This window comes from Cupressus sempervirens, chromosome 4 (assembly GCF_028749045.1).
Source record: "Cupressus sempervirens isolate cs-2001-9-10 chromosome 4, ASM2874904v1, whole genome shotgun sequence".
Classification (NCBI taxonomy): domain Eukaryota; kingdom Viridiplantae; phylum Streptophyta; class Pinopsida; order Cupressales; family Cupressaceae; genus Cupressus; species Cupressus sempervirens.
The window spans coordinates 156,331,821-156,351,008 of NC_143121.1; the positions used below are offsets into that span (position 1 = coordinate 156,331,821).

General features: G+C 35.1%; 1 pseudogene; it reads left to right on the forward strand.

Moving 5' to 3' along the window:
• The first annotated feature begins 3,346 nt into the window (after nucleotides 1–3,346).
• On the forward strand, nucleotides 3,347–7,783 carry LOC149560448 (putative sugar phosphate/phosphate translocator At2g25520; annotated as a pseudogene).
• Nucleotides 7,784–19,188: the final 11,405 nt, after the last annotated feature.

The window sequence follows — 19,188 nt, forward strand, 5'->3', positions numbered from 1 at the left end:
AAATTTATTCAAATGAGTCCCTTTAAACGTCTTAAGTTCAAGGTTTCACTACAATTAAATCTTTTAAGTATCTTTTTTATAGTTAAAGCACTGACTAAGCACGAGTTGCTCAGGTTCATGCATATTTGTACACACATTCACCTCCTATAACACTTCAACAATGTCTTATGCATATAGAAGACTAGATATCATGATTAATATATTAGGATGTTAACTTATGACGCTTTTCTTGTTATGTATGCTTCTATTCTTGAAGTGTATACCTTCTTTTTATGTACAATTTTTCAGTGCTTAATGTTTGATTAATTTCAGTAATCTATGGTCTTTTTACCTAAGCACTTCCCTATTGTAATTGAATATACTCTTATAACCTATTAATGTACTTTGTTAATATTTGAAAGTTAACATGTTGTCTTTCTTTCATTCCATATCTGTCTCTCACAGTCTATTCTAGTTTTTCTAATTATACCTTCACCATGCTTACCTAAATTTAACTAGGATCTCTATCTCAAGATTCTTTTTCACGGCACACCTAGTTATTAACTATTTTTTTGACCATTTATATTTTTGCATGCTGTAATTCGGTTGTTAAGTTGATTGAAAGGGGATCATCCTCTGCTACACATCCCGAACATAATCTGGATAAGAAAATGGAAAATGTGAAGGGTGGCTAAAAGACCAAACCTTATAGAAAGTCCTTTTAAACAAATTGATCATTTGGTAAAATGTCCCAGGCAACCTGTTGATGGGGACAATATGCTGGTGGGAGTGAAGAATAAAATGGGGAATTCTATGAATAATAATCTAATTTTTTCTAATTATTTTGAAACAAAAACATCTCAATTTGTGAAAGAGATTTTAAAAAACTCTAGACTAAAGCAATGTAAAGCTCTTAGAATTGCATTATGGTCCTCAACGATACCATATAAATCTCTACAAGCCATAGGTGGCCATATCAAGAAGTAAAAACATCCCCTTTTATTTTTCCTTCTTTAGAAGAAGATCAATCTGTAAGAAATTTGAAAACTCACCAGTAGTTTGTATCTGCAAGGAAATCACCAATAACCCCCCCAGCTTAAGAAAATTGGGCAAAAATAGCAACACAGAGCTCTTGATTTTGAACTTGGCCTCAACACTATCAGTATCCACCATATTAGTATTGGCCTCAGCACTCTCAACGTCTCCCTGGATCCAAGAGCTGGATCAGTGGAAACCCTGCTGCCTGGTCCTGACACACATGCAAAATTCTGGAAGAGAGGAGATTCAACATATAAATTTAAAACTATGCACCCATGTAGCCAGATCAAGGTCAGCCATGACGATCCCTCCCACCATTGATGCAGCTGATGATGCCTCAGTCCTTGCCGCTAACTGCAAACAGAGAATTTTTTGTTTGAAGAACAAGCAGCAGACCATTAGTTCGCATAACAACACCAGTAGTTGACGGCGATCGGGAGGGGATTTTAAAAAAATCTTTCCTAATATCAAAAGCTATTTGACAAAGCATATTGAGCTCAAATTATTTGAAAAAATCCTTATTCCTATAGGTGTTGTATAAATCCACAGTATGTTGAGTCTACCAATAAGCTAAGTTGAGCTCAGATTATTTCTGCAATAAAGCAAAAACTCTTCCTTTTCTAATAGTGTTCAAACAGCTCAAATGCCATAGAAACATAATGTTTATTGTTAACTATCATATCCTTTATATGTATATGCATATTAAAAATCTCATTATGGTTTAGCGAACTTCCACCATTAGAACTACTGGCTTTCTTATTATGCTAACTTTACAAGAAACTACAAAATAAAAGTGTCATATCATATGAGAACATCTGTAGATTTAAGTTGTTTCAGATTATGTAAGTGTAAATTTGATGATAATTTGAAGGAAAATACAAAAAGATTGGAAAGACAAGTTAATTATTCAACAATTTTCCAGGTCATACTATTTGTTAAAGAGAGAATCTAGAGATGACTATGTATCATCTAATATATAATATAGTTAAACCAAACCTATTCATTCACATTGAAACCTGTAGATTTTACTAAAGCAGAGAGAAATCAATAATAGAAAAAGGAATATTACAAAAAGAAATTGAACAACAATATAAGCCACTCAATGATCACCATGAAAGGAAAACTGAATTCTCTGATTTGACAGAGTACACTCTGTTTTTAGAATGGTAAAGAAAAGAAAAATTATGTCGTGTTTGTTATTTTACCACATTATTAATGTGAGCTTCTATGTTTTATGTGGTATTTATGACATAAATTTAATGGAATAGTTAGTATATTGGCTGATAATTTAAACTGTCTCTTTCTTTCTATTATTTTTAATCAATACACTAATTTTTAATTATTACTACCAAAACCCTTGATTATCTTAACAGCAAGTAGCCCTCACATAAGACACACTATGTTTCTTCTCCTTTGTGGGAAGGAATACATCAGGGGTCTAAGGATGAAAGTCTTAATTCAAAATACCAACAGGCACATTCTAATGACATGGAATCTATATCAGTCCCCCTTCAAACAGAAATTGTTCCAGAACAAAACACACCTGCAGATCTCCCTTTAGCTTGTGAGAATTTATGTATTTATCAGTTATCCTGTCTGTTTCTCAAACACCCCTGGCCTCAAGAGAAGATCAGAAAGGGGCTAAGAGTAGAGGAGACCGAAAATCCAAAAGCACTAAAGCCAAAGATGAGTTAAAGCTACATTTAAGAGTTTGATTTTAAAGTTCGTACATTCATGGAGATATACTAGAGTCGTGTAAAACAATATCAAAATGTCATAAGTTTACATGAAGCAGGATTTCTTTAGAGCATATAACTCACTATAAATAGAAGACTGAAAATATTATCATAACATATATAACACATGAAAAATTATTTAAATCATAAAGGTCAAGGATAAGATAAAGAAGCAAAAGCATTGTTATGGACTTAACAAATTACAGTGAAGTAAACCTTTAAGACAGTCCAAATGTTTTCAAGTACATATCATGAATGATGCATAACAGACTGATTGACATCAAAAGTATATTAATATTATTCATGTGTAAAGCAGTTTTATTGTGATTTAGAAACCACATAGAAAATCAAAGAGAAAGAGGATATCACAGAAATAAGGCAGCAATATTGCAGTCAGTGGGAGCAAAAGGTACAGTCACACTCAGCCTGATGGTGTGGTAAAACTATATTTGTTAAAAAAAATTCTGAGGGTGGTCAATCTACTGATATATGGATAGGTAAAAGAAACATACGTATTTCTCAAGTACCTATCACAAGGAATTGTTGATCAAACAACTTTGAAGAAACTGAAACTTCCAAAGCAACTTTCAGATATGTCTTCACAGGCACCTACAACCATACCAGCACCATCTCCAGGTGCATCTCAAATGAACAGTATATCTACTTCTAGTAAGCCCATCAAATCCACAACTAATCAGGACAATGGTAGGAAGTATAAAACACCAAAGACTACTATCAATCAGACAAGACAAGGTATTGCGTGGTCGATATTTCGAGATCAGGCAGCTGTTAGTTTGGTTTATGATGTTGGCCCTGATTGAGAGCTTGTGAGTGATTTAATAAATCCCAGCTTGCAAATGAAAGTGATATATGCTGAAGTGTAAATATCCTGTACAAGTGCAATTGAATACTATATAGAAATCAAAGGCTACAACAACGACATGCAATCTTCATGTTGAGGCTCACAACCGCACTAATTGGTTTTCTTCAGCAATAATAAGCAAGTGGAAGTGTAATCTCCTAGAGCCCGTGTAAGAAGAGAACCAAAAACGTTATATTGTATCCAAGTTCAAAATAGACCAACTGATTACCATATGAGACTTCCGCCAAGAAAACCTTGCTTGAAGATTGCCAAACTTCTATTCATGGTTTGAAGGATGCTGACAAACTGTGTGCAGAGATATGTAGAAGCCGGAAATACAATTTACTATTGTGTTGTAAGCTCTTGTCTAACGGTAAGATATTTATTAATGCACTTTCCTTTTTGTCATTGTTCTGATCTCTTGCTTCCGCAGTTGCAAGTCTGTGGCACTCTTGCATATGTTTCTCAGACTGCATGGGTTCGAAGTGGAACAATGCAGGACAACATACTATTTGGAAGGCCCCTGAACAAGGAAAAATATAAAGAGGTGATAAAAAATACCTCATTAGAGAAGGATCTGGAAGATCTTCCCTTCAGTGATCTAACTGAATTTGGGAAGCGAGGTGTTAATCTGAGTGGTGATCAGAAACAATGTACACAACTTGCCTGTGCTCTATACCAGGATGTTGATATTTATCTTTTGGACGACCCTTTCAGCTCTTGATGCTCCTACTGCTACTAACCTGTTTAAGGTTCATAAATGATGTTCATTTTTCTATATTATATTGCATGGAATTTGTAGGAAAGGAATAGCAGGGAAAGCTTAAAGGATAGCAGTCAAAGATGCCAATTCGTGGGGATGACAAGAGGCACCAATATGCCAGTTTTTTGTGATAGCCTGAAAGTTGTCCATGGGTGAGGACTGTTAAGAACAAACTTAGACTAGCATGGCATGTGCGAACTTCTCTTTGCTTAGTTACGATTTTAAGCAAGAAATTTTGCATAGTTCACTAGTAATCCCTAAGATGAGTTTCCTAAACTCTAGCTCATATGATAGCATCAAAGCTTTGAAATTTTGTAAATTGTAGCAATTTATCTTGAAGATGCAACCAAAGATACTAGTGCTTTGAAAATGAAATGAAAACATGGACTCAATCATGGTGGGGTGTATGGCCTATAAGAGGTTAAAAAATTCAAGGCATACATTATATATGCAACATCAGACTCTCTCCTTAAGCTAGAGGAAACTTTAATATAACTATTTTGAGGGAATTTGAAACTGATGTTATGACAAGCCATTTGTTTTTGGGCCTTTTGACCTTGGATAATCTCTGACAAGCATTATCTCTCGTGATGATTGATTGTGGCTCAGATGAATCTTGTGTTTCAGATGCAGGCAGAGATAATTGGTGAACATTCCTTCTTCATTCTTGCACATTAATTTCTTTACTTTTTAAGTTCGCATTTTAGGGAATAGTACAGACCAGTCAAAGCTTAAAAAATCAGTACAAATCTGTCATTTGGGAACCAAACAACAGGAATTGCAGATGTTCGACACTTAATGCAATGAAAGTAAACGAAATACTAATAAATCCCTAAATTGTCTATCATTTTCTCCTCTTTCTATTTATGGATTGTAGAGTGTAACCAAAAGTAGTGATGCTAAAGATATTCACGCAGTTACTTCTAGAAGCACTCTACCTCATTATGCTGGAATTTTTGAAACAAGTTCCCTATATAGCCAGAAATGATTGTATTGACAATTTCACACTTTTATGGCCACTTCTTGTTGATTTATGACTTACAAGATTTGTATTTCATTTTCTATGGCTATGGTCATGGTAGTCGAATGACAATAACTCACAATTAGAAGACTGGGGATCCAATTGATTTGATTGCAAATATCAATTACCTAGGCCAAGAATAATAGACAAATCTATTAAGGGTTGCCATTCTCCAAGTCCTCACAAGAAGGCCAATGGTTTATCTACTTGGATATAAATCAAAACACAAATCCCACAATGAAAATGCCAAGAATATTTTAATCTTGTGCAACCTTTTACAGTTATTGTATTTGACATATTTAAATATATCATTTCAAGAGCATAGAATGTTTCATTCACATCTGTTGTGAAGAATCCTCCTTGCAATCCATAATTTCCACCTAATCAGAATCTTTTTTTAAACAGAATTTCAAATAGTAGCCTAATATAGATTTGATGTATTGCATTATTTTAATCGGCCCCTATTCTTGACTCTCTCTTAGTGAATCTTCACCGAGTTTACATAGGACTGTAATTTTTATTCACGTCTATTTCTAAAAAGAGAATATGAAGCCTCAAGATTATACGAGAATATAATTCTATTACATCTTCATTAAAATTAGTTTTTATTACTTCCACTAGATAAAGATAAGGACTGTAAGTGTTCTACATTAGTTAGAGTAGGGCAGAATAGTCTACACCATGTAAGAATTCACCAGACATATAAGCCTCCAAAATTGCAAATTGAAATATGAGTGAAGGAATGTTAGCAAGAAAATGAGGGAACACAAACCCAAGTCCGAGCAAGCAATTTTTCTATGTTGTATTTATACTCCAAATGCAGTAGTATGAGATAGCTTATCAGCCTCACCAACTATTATAACTGCACAATATAGTGATTTATATTTTCATATTATTAAATTGAATTATTAAGGGGATCAAAATAATCTGACAGGATGAGAAGATGGTATTAGAAAAATTGCAAAATACAATGTGGAGGAGCAAATTTTAAAATAGTGAGTTGAAAGCTCAGTACTGTATTTATCACAGTCAATTACGGACTTCCAAGATATTTATAAAACTGGGCGTCAAATTCACACGAGGTCTCTTTGGCACTAACCATACAGGCTCTATGAAATCTAAGGGAAGCTTGAGCAATATGCAATCTCAACCATTATATTAATCTGATGAGATATTACCAAAAATTAGTGGATCATCAAGATAAACTACTAGGCTATCTCTGTTGCTTAGGTCACATGAGGCTGAGATATTTTGTTTAAAGACCTGTGCATGAAATATTCACTTACTTTATTGAGAAAAATTACATGCTAAACTTTATGCCTATTTTCTTACCGGAAGTTGCAGATCTAGTAGTTTTTCTACACAGGTTGAGGCATGTAAGCTAATTGATCCATATATATTATTTTCCAGATCCATTTTTGAGATTTTAAGCATTTGGGGGTTTTGCCTATTTGGCCTCTAAGAATTAGGAGTAGAATACCCATTTTGTGAAGATGGGCAAGTGATCAGGAAAGGGCGAGTCTGTGAGCAACAATGTTCTGAGGAGGATTATACTGAGCTATACCTATGTGGTCATCTGGATCTTCTTGAGTTTCACTGTGATTGTATATAAAAAAATACATTTTGGATAAGAAGAAAATGAATAACTGGCCTTCCCCTATTAGTTTGATAATGATCCTCGTGGAATTCTGTTCGGCTCTGGCTATTCAGTTGGTCATGCTTAAAAAACTTGTTGAGTAAATTTGGATGTCCAAAGAGGTCTATTTGTCCTCCATTGTGCCCATTGGAGCTTTGTATTCAATGAGTCTTTGGTTCTAAAATTTGGCCTACATTTTTCTGTTCGTGTCATTTATCCAGATGATAAATGCCAGGATGCCTGTGGTTGTGTATTATATTAGGGTTGGGTTAAATAGGGATCCTTTCAAGTCCAATACCATGGCAAACATGATTGGGATTTCTGTTGGGGTGGCTATTATAGCCTATGGAGAGACCAAGTTTAATCCATGAGGTGTGATGCTTATGTTAGGCGCAGTTATTTTTTAGGCTACAAGGTTGGTTTTGATGTAGACCCTTCATACATCAAAGGGCATAACCCTGAATCCCATCAGCACACTCTTTTATGTCGCTCCTTGACTTCTACTATTTTTTACCATCCCATGGTTGTTTGCTAAGTTCCATGTGCTCAAGGAAACCTCATCCTCCCACTTTGATTACACTTTGATTACTTCATCTTTGGCACCAATTATCTCTGGCACTCTGCCATTAACCTTGCAGTTTTTCTCCTGATCGGAAATAAATCAGCTTTGACAATGAATGCAGCTAAGGTTAAGGATTGGTTGCTGATTACCTTCTCTATGGGAGGGTTCACAGATACAAAAGTTTGATGTTTACTTTTTGACATACCTAACTCTCCAAGGGCTGAGAAATTTATCAGGTGTTGCAATTGCAACTAACCTGGTGGATATCTATGCAAAATAGGGATGTAGAGACAAGGCATGAGCTGTTTGACAAAATGCCTCAAAGAAATGTAAAGATTTGTTGAAAAGGTGAAAGGAAAACTTGACATTGTTTATCAGCATTTTCACTATATGTCCCAATATGGGAGCTTTGGAATACAATATAGGCATTCATCAAAGCATGAAATATGTATTAACTTTGTCAAATGGTGTTGTTGCTACTGCCTTGGTAGACATGTATGCCTAATGTGGAAGCATAGACATTGATAGAATGCCTCAAAAAGATATTATTATTATTTTTTTTCACTTTTTTTATGGAGATTCAGATTTTTTTCGCCTAGCCCCTTTGGTTAAGAACCAAGGACTGAGGGGTATCTATTCTGCCAATTTCACTCAGGGCACAATCCCAGCCTCATCCCTTTTAGATGCCGAGGGCCTTGCACTAAGCAAGACTTGATCCTTGGTGGGCTCTTTGTGAGCCTTTCAACTTCACTAGTAGACCAAGGGCCCTTTGACAAGATGTTATTATTTGAACTGCAATGATAGTAGGATCTCGCTAATTGGGGACTACATTATATGAAATATAATATATTATAGAAAATTACTAACACAATCTCAATAAATAAACAACAGTTGTATGTTTATCAGAAACTGTACTCCAAAGTCACCTAGAGGTGCATTAATGCAGATTGCCTACACAATCTGAAAGCTTAACATCTACATGAAATTGTACCCCATAGTCACCTAGATGTGCACAAATATAGGATGCCTACATAATAACATCACTTTGAATCAGGGTACAATAAGAAATCAACAAAGGCATGGTTATGTTACATTAATAAATAAATTAAAATCACTAGAAGATGTGTATAGAAGGCAGTCATTGAAAGATAATTTTGAATTAGGGTGCAAGAAGACAAGCAATTTTACAGTTGCCTATTTTATCCTCATAGTTTTGGTCTTCAATCCTCTATAAATTTAAGCCATTTTGTATTCTCAGAGTTAAGAAACACTACTAGCACAATAGTGCTCTTTAAGAACTTCATAAAAATTCAACTCAATAATCACAATTGACTATAACTCTAGAAAAAGGTGAACCCAAATTTGTCTCTTAATAGATACTCTACCATCTCCACTGATAAAGGTTCCTCAATATGCTTTCGTATCAAATTTAGTAAACAAATTCCAAGTTGTCGGAGGATTCACCATCAAGTTGAAAATGCTTTAACCTTAGCAACTTTTAGAATGAAAAACAATTACAGTGCATTGCTTTGTCATCAAGATGAACAAAAATAATCATTGTTCATTGACCATGAATAAAGAATCAAATACTAATGGGTAGCTCTTACACCTATTTGGGTCTTGGTGTTGGTATTTTAAGGAACATGTTCTTAAAAAACCTTTGATTGTTAGTAATTAGCAAGAAACTTTGCAATAGTTAATCCATCTTCCAATATTTTGATTATTAATGTAAACAGGGAATTGATTGTTTTTCATATCATAGTTTTTTGTACACTCACATTTTCTATAATGGATCTCTGAATAGTAGAATCTATTAAATCCTTGATAGTATGAAATAATGAAGCTAAATTACTGGTCATGTTAGAATGTCTAACTCTTGCAATTAGATGAGGAACAGGGAAGTTAATGGTATCAAAGATTCACAAATAAACATTGGAGCATCACATAGTTTCCTTCCAAATAAACACAAGCTATATTTTGTTAAATATGAAGGCCTTAAGGATTCTTACAACTATTCAATCATAGAAAATGATTTTAAAATATGAGCAGACAACTCAGTTAACATGTGTGACCATTTGCACTTTCTAAAATGGCTCTTAAATATAAGAGATAGAGAATCCATACCTAAGTGAACATGGGTTTCTTTGCAATCCTTGCTGTAAATTGTGGCATGGAAAAACTAAAAAAGAATAGACCTCAAATTAGTAAATGATAAATAATCAATTGACAATGTTGTACTTATATAAAAATTTATTTATTGACATAATCAATAAAAAATGACAATACAAACCTGTACTTATTACAATATTACCCACTATTCAGAGAGCTCAAATAACAACAGATGAAGAGGGATGATTGTATGCATACACACATGTATGTTTTTAGTGCACACCATAAACATGTATTAGCAATCCAAACATAAAGGATAAATGTAACAATGCAACCTCTCACCAGCTCTCAACAATCTTCGAAAACTATGATAAATTTGATAATAATTTCCTGCAACCAAATTAATACTTTGGTATAACTTTGTTTAAAAGTTCATTACATTAATTATTAGTAAACCAAAAAGATTTTAGAGGATGAATGATAATTGTTGAGATACAACTATGGTGGAGTATAAATGTCAAACCTCAAAATAGAAAAAGATTATAATTAATTACTATAATAGAGCATAATTGCACAAAATCTAATGATGACTTAAACTTAAAAATCATTTCAAAGAGCTTCAACTTCTCAATTTTATTGAACAAATACACCAACCACATTTAGAAAATAGTTTAATGGATTCAACAAGCACCGTCTACTTTGAAAGCTTTGCACATTGCATGGGCATCAATTTACTTCACATAAATTAAAGATGTTGAAAGTGTTGGTCTGATTTTTTGCAGAATAAAATTCTTCCCAATATAGGTGCAAAAGGTCAGAATTGAATCCATTGTTAAAACTAGGGTTTCTGAGTTCTTGTCTTGCAATTTTGAAAAATCCTTGTTAAACTTTAGGTCTCTTTAGTTTTCATTTGGCCTCAAACCTTTTAAAATTATGAATATTTCTCGTTTGGTTCAAATCTTTCATGCCCCCGTGTGGCCTGTTTCCTTTTAATGCACACCATCCAATCAAAACAAGATCGACGGCAATCAGATTGTTGCTATCAAAAGATGTAAGTATTTTATCCAACATGACATAGTGCCTACCTTAAAACTAAGCTATGGTATCGTGAAAGTGGAGGTGCAGTGACTGGAAAGAGTTTTGCGTTTGAAGTTTTAGTCACATGCACTTTGTTAGTACTGTCAAAGCTGAAAAGGGAACCAAGTAAGTAAAGACAAAAGAAGTCACTGCAATATCGTTTCTCCAATGAGTCGCTATGTCACTATTGAAAAAAATAAGCACCCTGTCAATAGCGACATAGTGACTAGCTAGGAAATACATGACACAATGGCTTCCAAACTTCTCGGTGATCATAATGACTTCCAAGTGGCATGGTGAGTAATGATTTTATTGTTATGCTAGAAGCATTAATGAGGGCAATTATGACTTGACTTGCCTTTATTTTTCGGTGCTAAGTTTTGATAAGACATCAGAGGTCGCTATATCACTGTTAAGAAATTTGTGCATCTAGCCATTAGCAACATAGCGACCTACTGGGAACACATGGTGGGACCCAAGCAACTTGACAATGTGACTAAGATTAAAGTGTGGACTTATATGCCAGCTGTACAAGGTTTTCTTACATCATCAATAGCCTAGACCCATGCCCCATTCATAAACATATGAAATATTTTGATCATTCGATCAAGCTTTGATCAATGATTGTCGCTACCCCACTATGGAAAGATGTGCACTTTCTACTCTATGCGACATAGCGACCAAGGGACCCACCACATCTTATGAAATTCATGCAATTTCCATGCCCTTAGATTGATCTTGAATCTACAGCCATTGCTATCTCGCTATGATGAGTTGCTGAAAGGCTATGTATAGCGATATAGTGACTAAGGGCCCACCATATGTCTTTTAAGTAATGTATCAAATGTCCTCCACATGATCAAAGAAAAATCAATGGTTGTCACCACTTCACTATAGCAAGATGCTCACTCTTTATGTATAGTGAGGTAGTGAATAGATGACACGTGTCCCCAGCCATCAGTGGGTCTAGACTGAAATGCCAACAATGAAGGAACTATATGCATTGTGAATTCTCATTGGGTTGACTGTTGACATGTCAAGTGGAATATGAGTCATCTTTACCTACATCCCTAGATCGTAGGATTTTTTGAAAATCGATGGTGTAAATTTGAACGTAGAAGGTGGTACCACTCTATGCATATATGAGGAATGAAAGCTTCATGTGCAAAAGAAAAATATAGTATAATACAAAAGATTTTTTCAGTTCCATCCCAAGTGAACAAAGATTTCAAGCCTTTTCTTGAGCAGAAGCCATTATTGAGAAGATTGTGTTGAGCTTGACAAGAGTGTGAAGCAGAATTCCATTGTTCACAAAGATACTATAGAGTTATAGAAAGGAACGAGCAAAGATTCAAGTAAGTAATTATATCATAATCTTTGTAGTGTCTCAGTTCTGCAAGCTACAATCCAAAATGCCTCCAAAGAAGGTATTTTCTAGTCAAGAGAATTATTTGGATATGAATGTCCACGATGATTTACTTGAGTTGCTCCCTAACTCCACCATTGAAACTATACAAGTTAAAAAGCTTACTACATTAAACCCTAGGTTGTAAATAGCAAATGGATTGTATGATAAAGGGAATTGGGTTCGGGATGCTAATACCTCTCAAACTGGTCTAGACCTATTTAAAAAATGGTTTTCAAAGAGGAACCTATTTGCCCCACATGCCAATATCTAGAATTTTTGGAAGCTAGTGGTTCTTAGTGTTTTTATGGATTATGATCTTCTTGAAGCTGTGGCAAAGAACTATGACCAAGCCATTAGAGTAGTAAGAAGAACCGATGGTTAGGTCCTAATTATAGTTAGCCCAAATGAAATTAGGGAAGTTTTTGGTTTAGCGCCTCTCGCTGATTATCATGTGCCCATTGATTTGAAAGGGTTAGAAAAGGAATACATATCCAAGAAGGATGCCATTAAGCAAGGTGCACTGAAGGCATATATAGGTAAAATTGGAACTCTGCCAACAATAACAACAACCTCCAGGGAACCTTTCAAAAGGGCATACTTCAACACCAGGGCTGTAGAGATATATAGGACCCTGTGTAGAGTTTTTGGGAGAGATGAAGAGGGGTTTATGCCTTTGGATTTCATGTATATGGTTATTTAGATTTCATCTTTTTGGTTTGGACATAATTTTTTATTTTGCTTCTTATTTATCTGAGGAAATTCACAGTGGATTAATTGGGATTGCTAAGGGCAAGGTGGAAAAAAAATTTGGTCATTATTCTTTGTTGATGCACATGTTTTTGTTTAAGGGAGCTACATATTTTGGTAAAGAAATGGAGTTAAACAGAGAATAAAATGGAGAAGCACTACCAATCCAATTATGTAGTGCAGATATGACTTGGGATGCAGAGAACGCTAGCTTTGTCAGGTTTGATAGGTATTTCACTTCCAAGCTAAGATGCCTCTTATTGAGTGACAATCCTAGAACCCCTAAGGCACTAATGGGTCTCATTAGGCCTATGGACAACCCCAGTGTTTTGAAAGTTTCACATAATTGGGGAGATATCATCCCATACTTTGTTTCTACTATATTTAGAATTTATGGTTTTAAATGAAGTCCTCATGTACTGCCTCACCAAGTGCCCTTGAAGGTAGGAGTAGCTGAATTTTTGTGGCAGTTGGGAGGAGTAGAGGAAGCCTTTCTGTTGAAGAGATCAATAGGGTCAATATTCCCCACTTGCATAGTGGCCCATCATTTTGTAATCACAAAAAGGGGTTGCCTTTCTCTTAACAAAATTTTGGATCCTTACAAGATGGCTATTTCTCACCCTCATTTTTGTGATTCTGAGGGATTTTATGATTTGGCTCTGAGATGTAGAATTAAGCTTGGAAAAATTGAGCATGAATTCTATTTTCCTAAAGACATAATAAGGAATGAGTACTCCTTGCAAGAGCAGGAGACTAGAAAAGAAAAGTGGAGAGTCTTCTCTAAAGTTTTGGATTTCATTCATTGTTTTGATGCAAATTATAGTCCTTTGGACAATGTTGTTACAAATGTAGATAAGATAAAGAAACTTATGAATACTTTTTCTGAAATAATGGAGGCAATGAATGAAAATAAGCAATTCTTTGTTAGATTTTACCTAGATAAGGCTAGGGAAGTAATGAGGAGATTGGGTTTTACTCCCAATATAGGGGCAGGTCAATTAACTATCCATAAAATGCCAAGGTATACTGTTATTCAAAATAAAGGGGCCACTGTGGACAAAGGAAAACAAGTAATTGAGTCCACCAATTATGTCTTGGAAGAGAGGCCTTCTGAAATCTCCCTAAAAAGGCAAAAAATAATAAGGGAAGAGGATCCTCATGTTGAGGAATATTCACCCTCATAGACCCCTATGAGAATTGAAGAGGAACAACTCACTGAAGAGAAAATTGAACAATTGGGATCACAAGGGGGAGTTTTTGTTACACAATTAGAAATAAATGAAGGAGACCCCCAGGAGCCTCTAGTACCAAGTTTTGAGTTGACAGTTGCAGATTACAGAGGAAAGGAATTAGACCCTGTACTAGAACAAGCAAGTCAACAATTTTTATCAAATGATAATTTTCTTAAATCTAGGGCTTTCTGCCAATTTGCATGGAGAGCTAACATGAATAAATTTGAAGAAAGATGCAACAAGTTGAGGATAGATCATCCTGAACTAGAGGAAGTAGCCCTACAAAATCAGATAAAGGAACAAATGATTCAAGAGTTCCAAAACATAACCCCTGAAGAGGGGAGGCAAATGGTAAAGGCTTCAAATATATGATTGTTACCCAATTAGGATATTGCAGATACTTTAATTTTTAATTCTATTTCAAATAAGTTGGAATTACAAGACCCCAGTAAAAAGGAGTTTGTAGGGACTTCATGTAGTGAAGATCAAGCTGCTCTGGTTATGTGGTCATTAAGAAGGGGATCTAGGGCTATTACATCATGGCTAGATGATTTAGGATTAAGAGGAAATATCATTGTGAGGAGAGTGGTTGATACCTCTCATGTGTAGGCTGCACATTGGAATGTAGATTCATCTCAATTTGTTTTGGCCACTGCTAAGAAGGAAGAAAGGGCCATGCTTGAATTACAAAGTAAATATGAAACAATTATGGAGGTTTATAATAAAGAAGTTCAAAAGAGGATTGAACTTGAGAATAAATTAATGGGGAGGTCTACAAGACCAAGAATGACATATCCCCATCCCCTAGTGGAGCCTTTTAAATCCACTCCTCTCATAGAGATGCCAGATACCCCACAGAGGCCACAATATTACACTGCTGAAGACTTTGAAGAAGAAAAGAGCAAGCTGTGGGCCTTGCATGTAGAGTTAAATGTAAAATATGAAGATAAAATAAGAAAGGCTCTCACATATCTGGGGGAAAAAATTGAATGACCATTAGTTTATGATCAGTTGACTAGAGTGATAAGCATCTGGGAAGAACTGAAAGCAACTGATGAGGCTCTAAAGCCTATTGTGAATAAGTGGGTAAGAAGGAGGAAAGAAATAACATTTTTATGTTATTCTGTCATAAAAGTCTCATATGATCAAATTGAAAAGACTTCTGATATTGTTTCTGACCTTCCTGATTTTGATAATAAGAGAATTCATCTGCAGAGAATAATAGTTGGCTATTTGAACAAATATAAGAGCCAAAAGTTTAGTTTGTTTCCTCATGCCCTAGATAGAAGAAATAATTTGAAAAAAAAAGATGAATGGGCTAAGGAACTTGATGATTTATTTTGTCTAAGCATGAATAAAATTATCAATGAAATAGGGCATGCATGGTGGGCTACCACAACTGAAGAAATAGTGAAAGCCCAAATATTCTTTGATTCTTTGAAACAAGAATTTGTTGATATTGATAGGGAAGTAGAATCTATTATCAAGAAACAACAGGATATTTTGCATTTTTATTAGCTAGATGATGCACTTTATGACAAGTGGATGGCAGATATTGCTTCTGGTGAGCAACTAGAAGAAGTTGAAAGTGATGATGATGAAATGCACAAAGATGAATTACAAATCATCGATCCACTTCCATCAGCACCTGGAAAAGAAGAAAGGAATTCGTCTCATGCTCAAGAGGCAATGGATCAGTTAGATGACTCAGCAAACATAGAATCAAGAGTAATTATCACCTTGGTAACACATGATGATATGAGTGAAAATGCTAGAGTGAAGGTGAAGCTACATGAATCAGAGCCTGACACATCACTGGCAAGTCTAGTAGCCATATATGCTAAAGATTTAGAATAGCATCCAATCAAAAAATTAGCAGTATGAAAGGATGTAATAGAAAGGGACCCACAAAAGAATGTTTTATGTATAAATCTTTCTGTTACTCACAATTTTGTCTTTTTGTGATAGGTGTATATAAATATCTCTTGTAATAGACACTTGTCAGTTCTCTATGCCTGAAGCTTGTTGCATCTCACATTATATAAGTGAGATTCTAGGGCTAGAGGAGGGTTCAATTTCTAACATGCATTTTTAGTATTACACTTTGGATGTTTTCGGTCTAGTCTTTGAGCAACTTTATGATATGTCTTCTCTGTATATTTTTTGAGAGTACATCAATATGGAATGATCTTTGTGTCTCTTTCTAAAGTCATTCTAAGTTTCTACAATTGTATATAATATTCAAAGAAATTAATACAAAGTTTGAGCTGTCCCCATATCAGTTCTTTCTGAATTTTATCTCCTTTATTGTTACCTAGTTATTTTGAGATTGTGTGAGTAAAGTTGGTGCAATTAAATGCAATTCATTTAGGTTGTATGTTAGTTCATTACTGCTATTAATTCAATGAATTAAGTAAAAGCTTTGATGAATTTGATTAGATGGTTGTGGTAATAGAAAGGATGTCTGTAAGGATGAATTCAAGTGAGAATTGCTAATAAAATTTGTTGTAAGGCAACAAATTAGATCCATCAATTTGCAGTAGACTCTGAATCCCAATGGAATAGGCACTGATCTAACTTATCCAGTCTATAGAGAGATATATCATAAATGAGTATCAAGTCTGAAGTCATAATCAATTTTACTTTCTTTTTATGAAGATTTTCAAAGATGGTCAATACTTGTTTGCATGGACTGTTCTAGCTTCAGTTAGCTACTATTGCTGAGAATACTTGCAAATCTACAGAAGAATTTATGACCAAATCTACTATATGGGATGTATTTTGTTGAAAATGTCAAACTTAGGTATGTGTTTGAGGATTGAGGATGAGAATCAGAATGAAACTAATATAGTTCTCATACAACATCAAGTAAATTGAATCATCCCTTAGGTATACCCACCTTGGTTCTGCAAAGCGTAAAGAGTAGAAAGCCAATTGTGGTTTTGTTGAAGTTGGTTCCAACTGGTTTACATACATAATTGTTGATAGGAAATAGCTAACCCTTAGATTGTGTAAGTATTATTAGTTTGGTATTGAGCATTTTGTTGTCCAATAGTTTTAAAACACCAATAGAAAGAAAGTGGCATTAGGTCAGTGGCATCAATTTTTTGCATACTCTTCAATGATACCATGGTTTTTTTAGAGTAAAAGCATCAAAACATAAGGTTGCAAATAACACCTCTCAAAACAAAATCAAAGTTTCCTCTAAAATAACATAAGAAACATAGTGCATATAAAGATGGAGAAATTTTCTAATCTTCCTAAGACAAGGGAGTGACTGTATTCCAAAAAATCAATTAAAGCATATGGTGCCTTTGCAAGGAAAGGGGATGTGATTGTATTGGAAGCATTTCAAACAATTTTTAAACAAAAAATTACAAAACATCATTTTTAATGTTATAATTATATTGAAACAATGTAACACCCAAACAATGATAAAGAAATCCAAGAGGAGAACACTAATGAAAATGTAGAAACCACCAAAATATAAAATTTTGGGGACAAGCAACACTGCTGATAGACATGCCAAAGAAAGTGACCTCATGGTTCAAGAACCTAAAATAAAAACTACCTGTTGAAGACCTCCATGATGCATGGATAACCATCAGACCTTGAGAGCATAATAGTATAGAATAGGCCCCCTCCACTTTGTCCATTATTGTTTAAGTACTGTGATAAGTGGTACTTCAACAAGGCATGTGGGAAGAGGCTTATAAATTAAAATATCTACTAGAAGCTAACTATGTAGAGGATTCATGAGGAGGATCCCTACACCCAACTAGTACTACAAAATGGGGTCAAAGTGAGAATGAAAGCCAACTACTATTGTTAGTATTATCCATGGATTTTTCTACCCACCAAACTTCACAGTCAGGGTTGTATCACCAACCTCTATAACTTTATCCCTCGGCTTGGTGGATAAAGCATGAGTTCAGGGGTTTTGTCTATCCCAACTCCAATCTCCTTTGGCCTCTTTGTCAAATGACCATTTCATGATGTGGGCAATATCGGGTTCTATTGTTCAATGTTCCAATCCACCCTGCATTTGTGTACATCAATACCCACATTATGAGACAAAAACCCCAATTTTTTTGTAGGGCTGATGGACAATTTTCTATAAATTTATGTTGGTTCTGTGGGTCATCTTTAGCACAGAAGCCTTGTTCAATTGCGGGGCTAGTGTGGGAAGATCAAACAGTTATTTATTTCTTATGAGCACATGTCAAATGGAAGCCTGGACAAATTCAGATTCCTAGATCTAAAGGAAATAATGTGAGTACTTTCCTGGGACTAAAGGTACACAATTCTGAAGGGTGTCACTGTAGGGCTGTTACATCTTCACAAGTAATGAGAATGTAGGGTGGTTTATAGAGATGTTAAATCCAGCAATGTTTTGCTTGATTCAAAGCTCAATGCAAAACTTGGTGACTTTGGACATGCTAATTTGTACGATCACATGCAAAATCCACAAATAACTTGGGTAGTGGGGATTGTAGGGTACATCACTCCAGAAGTCACAAAAATAGGGGAAGTTGCTCCACGATCTGATGTATTCAGTTTTGGCATTGTTTTACTCAAAGTTACATGTGGTAGGCCATGGTATGGCATCCCTACCCTACAATAATAGGCTACCAGCCCCTACCCCTATAGTCCTATGGCAAAGGGGCATGACAATAGATTATTGTAGGGCGTAGAGAAGCAATTGAAAGAAATGCAACCCTATAGTGAGGGAGAAGTTATGATTGGGAAGATAGCTACTATCCTTATTGGTTGGTAGAGTGCTAAAGACTTGGTAGCCTTTCTTTCTAACAATAGGGGAGATTGTGCATGCATGCAAAGTGTTGAGGCCCATCGATTTGTCCAACGGTAGTGAACAAATTATATTGCTAGATTGGGTGAAGGATCTATATGAAAATAGAAATATCTTGCTCTTAGCTAACCCCAATCTTAAGGGTTTGATGCCAAGGCAAAAGCGTGCACTTACGCCTCTCAGTTAGGATTGCGAGCTATATAGAAGA